A 5,950-nucleotide genomic window follows, 5' to 3' on the forward strand; every position below is an offset into this window, starting at 1 on the left:
CTCAGGTTATTCCTCACTCAGTCAGAAATCCAGGTTGAGTTTCAATCATCTGGCAAGAGAAGTGAGAGATAGTATGAACTGCTAATTTAGCTGAAACAGATGCATGGTTGGAGGAAAAGTTCAGAGGTTAGGTAAAAAATAAAAAAAGACTCCAGGATTTAATTATAAGGGAGAATTTAGCTACAGTCACTTAGGTGATAAGCCGGTTTGGAGTGAAATCAAAGACCACCACATAACCGAAATCTACTCATATTTAACAATCTGGGCATTAGTGGTGGATTTCCATAACAATGAGGCTGTATCAGCAGGACACTGATACAGAGACCATGCCTGCATCAAACTGATCTCTCCACATGCTGAACAACAAGGTTATTATTCTCTTGGAGAAAATGAAACACTACAAAACTGTTTTTTTTTTTCAGAAAAAGCAGGGGCAAGATGGCCAAGCTCATTTCTAGATTCACCAACAATGAAGAATGTCCTTTCTGGCCTCTGTTTCTATGATCATGCCACTGACGCCCAGGAGCCATACTGTCTGGCCAGAACACATCACAGGACAGGAGGGGGAGAGGGAGAGAGGGAGGGAGGCAGACAGAGAGAGGGAGAGAGGGAGAGAGAGAAAGAGAGAAAGCTCTGTTTTTGTGTTTGTCTCTTTCTGTCCATCTAAAAACTAGGTGGTATAGAAGAAATAAACTATAGAAGTATTCAGTCTGTTCCACTACTGTATAGTTAAGATAGCCCACTTAAGTTACAGTCATAATCATGGAATCCTTTAGCGTGCATCACTCCAGCAGCATCTTACTCATAAATGACTCAAACTTTTTCTCAAGTATTCATACAGTTAAAGTATGTCTGAGACTCAATGCTAAGTTAATTATGGTGATATACTTGTTTTATCTCCTGCAGCAGAACGTCCTGAACCATGTGGTAGACAAGATATGTCCAAGCTTTAGGTTTAATCCTATACATCCCTCTAAATCTCACAAGCAACACAACCACATTCTTAAATCTGGGACTTTGTAGGTTTTTAAGATGGATCTCAAAATGACACACAGGTAATAAGTAGTAGTGGGAATCAGCATACCCATATTATGTCCCATGCCGACACTGGTTTACCGCAGACAAACAGACAGCTGGGGGTTTACAATGACAGCAAAAGCGCACAAGCTCAATGCGGCATCAGTCTGCCGCTGCTGGCTTTATGGAGCCTGGCGTCACCCAGTCTGCAGGCTCAGATAGGCTAATTACCTAATGCTTTATCACCAGGACACCCCTTCCCAAAAAAGTAAACACGCCAGCTTCCTTTTACTACTACTACAGCGAGTCGTGTTGCCGTTACACAATCCAGGATCTGCCCTAACATCCAAACGCACACCTTGATGGTACAATATGTGATCCGAAGCCGGGCATCAATAAAATCATTATTGTCATAGTCTGATAACATGTCAGAATAAAAGTTAGACCAGTCAGTCATGAGCATGCGTCAAAGAGACAGGGAGCACATTTGTTGAATATTCTTAAATCTGCGCTTAAAAATGTCTATCGATCTATTGATTACTGATCTATAACATTCAGCTCTTATATATAAAGACAAGTCATGCCAATGTATGATGAGAGACTATTTCATCCACCAAAAGTTGCCAGACAGCGCCAATGAGAAAATTAGTATTTAGCAACAACTATCTTAAATATTTAATTGGGCGACAACTCCACAACAACAAAGGACATAGCCTAAAAAAAACAAATCACAATTTCTGAAAAATAGACAATATTTGTTTACTTTCTCACCTCTGTTGTGATAACAAGTGCACCGCAGACAGCCTTGTGCGTGCGGAGGCTTCTCTGTCTGTAGAAGTTCAGGCCAGCACACTTGGGCAGCGAAGGTGTGTGTCTGTTTGTGTGTGTGGGTGTGTGTGTGTGTGTGTGCGCGTATGTGTGTGGATTGTGTCTGTGAGCGTGTGTTGACATTAAAGTGTCAAGTGAGCCTCAATACAAACAAAAGCATCCTGCTGCACCTTTCAAAATAAAAGCGTTGTTGAGCAAACGTAGTCTGTAAGCTGCAAGGTGGCAGTGCAAAAGAAAACAAGTAGCCTACTGAAGTTTAGATGCTTATGTTATTACCTGAGCCTCGCAGTCTGTCTCTAACTAACGGGGGAAAGAAAATAAGAGAGGGCGAGGGCTACAAATACCATGTTATACTGGCTTTTGAGTCTACATTTAATGTTTGTACACCCCATTTGGAAGTGCAACATATTTTATACCCCAAATTCCAAGTTTTGTGAAACTCTGCAGTAAATAAGGTGTCTAGAGCATAATTTACAACCCTTAACAGTTACAAATATAATTTATTTTCCAGTACTAAACAGTATTAATAACTTAATATGGAATTGCAATGTTACTTTATATAAGTTTTTAAATGCCCTTTTCTTCTGTTCTAAAGCAACAGACACACAATGGAGTCTATATTAGTGTGAAAATAAATAAATAAATGAATAAATAGATGTTATATAGAAATCAATGAGTATGGATTACGCTATCTATTATGTGAATATAACCAGCAAATTACACATTTAAGAATCTTTTATTAAGTAAATATATAGAGCACCATTCAGGTCTACATGCAAAAATTACGCAATCAATACATTTCTATGTTTTTATTTACCAATTAACTAATGTATAATAAATAATCACAGCATTTTTTTCCGGTGGCAGGCAATAAATATTGGCAAATTCCAGTAATTTCCGCTTTTATTGTCGAGGTACAGCCCACTACGTTCCGGTGCTGTCCCGGCAGTGTGCGGTGCATTGACGCAGGTTTGCAGAGCCCGGAGCCTCCGCTCCTCCAGCAGCCCCAGCCGAGCGCCACACAGCCTCGACGGCGTCAGCCTGGCTGGAACCGCAGCGCTTGCATGGAAGATCCCTCCGCCTTCCCCCTCCTGGAACTTTCCCAGGATTTCAGGGATTTCACATTCAGGCCCCGGCTGCAGCGGCGTGCGTGTACGCGTGTGCGCGCGTCCCACCTGAGCCGTGACCGCTCTCCCAGAGTGGCTCTAACTAACGGAGGGCAGGGAGAAAAACAGATCACACCTGTTCACCTTTTCCACAATATTCCAATGATTGGATTGAACATTGCTGATAGACGCATGCTGCAGTGGCTTTGTAATGTGTGCTAGACATTAACATCCATAAAGTGTGCGGCAGGTCGAATGTTTGGTTATTTGTTTAATCATATTATTGGCGGGTAAAATGAGTTATCTTTAGCCATCTGTTTGCCACTGGTGCGTGGTGAGCGTATGTTTAAAATAAGTTTAGAATATTTATTTATATAAATAAAACTATATTTATTATAAGTTTATATATATTTATAATATTTTGTATTAGCGTATGAGATGTGGTAAAAATCTGCCACTAAACAACTATTTACTATAGCTATTATTACGTCCGTGTGCACGCGCGCAGGTGCACGCACGCCGCACCTGTAAGCCTAACCAAAAAAAAAGTAAGCCGTATCAATCCACCTGAGGGAGGGACTATCTGCCGTCTGTCACCACGAAGTCAGCCGTGTAGTGGAGTCGAGCTTCGTGGTTTCTTTTTTCTTTCCCTCCTCTTAACATCCAACATGTTTCATTATCTATTGTTGGGAGCCACGCCGAGGTCTTTTCTCTTTGCGGATGGACACGATCCTTCATTGGGAGTGCCTTGACTGGTCCAGTTAATGACGCAAGCCCGGCTGGCGACAGTGAGTCTACAAGTTTGACATTTTCGGTTTACAGCAACTGCTGCGGAACGTAACAATACTCCAACACCAAGAGACAGCACTCTGGGGATTCCTGTCACAAACATCAGGGTTTTTCATTTTCTTTTCTTTTCTTAAACCCACCAGGTGGCTCATCATAATGCACCACCGGGATAAACTGCCGGTGTGCCGCAAATAGGTGGTGGTCTATCAAAGCCAGTCATTTCCAAAAGTCTGGTACAGAGACCCCCCCTAAGGAAGCCGGTGAGGAGCCACCAGGGTAAAATGCATTAGTGTCTTTTCAAGCTTTATAAATGAGCACAACAACAACAAAATAAGAGTTCTTCATGCCATCACTCCACCTGTAGAAAGCCAGCAGTCGTATCTAGCAATAAATGAAATACCTTCCTGTGTAAATCTATTTACTCATCACCTTTTCACTGAAGAGCTGACTCCTGAGGCAGGAAACTAGAAGGAAAAAAAAAAAAGAGCCACATTTGCTCTGAGCGTCTCTGGTTGCAGAGGGCAGACAGACAGGCAGGACACAAACAGGATGCGCTCCCCGGGGGCTCCGAGAGGCCCCCAGAGACATCCGCATCAGACCTCAGGCTTGCATAAGAAAAACAGCACTATGAAGAACTTCATTTACCCAGACCGCAAAAACGCTTGCTGGACTCTTTCCAAGAGGATGTCCACATGAGGACGCAAAGGGATGACTGTGGCGATAAATAACGTAACGCAGGGTTCCCCGCTCCTTCTTTCATGTCAAGAAAAGACCAGACTCATGATAATGCGGGCCCCTATGCCCCCGTGAAATGTTATATAGCTGACCCCAGTTAACTTCACGAGGGTTTTAGCTGTTAAATCTGATTTTATAGCAAATTAAATAAAATGTAAGTGGAGTCAGATCCTGCAGATTTCTAGTGATAACATTTGATAGATAGTTCGCTCTGAAGGGTGCCTGACAGAGACACTACTCAGTGACACTGTGCACCCTGTGTGTTAAGATACTGCAAAATTTAAACAGATGCATTAAGATGACATTGAGGGTGAAGCTTTGTGCGTGAAGAGACAGGATGCTGACTGAAAGAAGAGCAGAATACAACCCAACACGCTTTTAAATGCTATTAAAATGTTAAACACAGTGTAAAAACTCTGGGGATTATGCTTGATCCTAATGCAAATTCCTTGAGCTTCATGAGCAATCATCCTGCTTTTTTTTTAAATACTTATAAGTAACTCCTGTAGATTAAAGACGTGACATCTTTCCAGCAGACTGGTCTCTGAACTCTGCAGCAAATACAAAATATTGATTTCACAGTACTGGTTTAAGCTCGTCTCTAATGGTCTCCTGTCACTTTATTATTGATTTCAAAATGAACATACAAGGCACTACATGGTCATAGTCTGTGCTCTTGAGATGCTGCGCCCTCTGACCCTAGGTGGTAAAGCTGTGGTTGCTCCTCGACTCCCACAAAGTCAAGAGATGTCAAATTAGTGCACTTTAAAAAACAAAACATTTGTTTTCTTTGGCTTATTCTCGATTTTAATATTTTATATTTTGTGGTTGGTGTAGATCTTTATTAATAATCTCCCTCTCCTTCCTCCTGGTTAGCACTTTGTAACTTCTATTTTTAAAAGTGCTAATGTAAAGTTTGCTGTCTTTATACTTTTAGTAGTGGGGCTTTAATTATAGACTAATCTGAAAATATTTTTCTTGATTAACTGATTAAATGTCTACAAAAGATAAGAACATAGCCTAGAGCTCAAAGTGACAACATCAAGTGTCACCCAAAATATTCATTTTACAGCAATGCCAGACCAAAAAAGGCAATAAATTCTAACATTCGAGAACCTGGAATAATCAAATGTGTCGCCATTTTTGCTTGAAAAATGTTGATTAATTAATTATCAAAACAGTTCCTGATTGATAAATTCACTAATTGTTGCAGCTGTATGGTAATGATTATCAAATCATAATTCTTTGACATTTTTTTTAATGTTGGTTCAAGTCACCCCACCCATCAACCCACGTCCCTGTTTCCTTACAAATACAGTCAATCCCTCCCTTTTGAAATCTCATATATTAACATTCATTCTATTCGTCAGAATCACGACACACAGATTCTCAGATCCTTCACATTTCATTACAGTCTTTCTCACTTACAACCGATTGGCCACAAAATAAACAATAAGTAACTTAGTACACGGATC

The sequence above is a fragment of the Morone saxatilis genome, unplaced genomic scaffold (assembly GCF_004916995.1).
Source record: "Morone saxatilis isolate NCDOM2014 unplaced genomic scaffold, NCSU_SB_2.0 Contig20, whole genome shotgun sequence".
NCBI classification, from domain to species: domain Eukaryota; kingdom Metazoa; phylum Chordata; class Actinopteri; family Moronidae; genus Morone; species Morone saxatilis.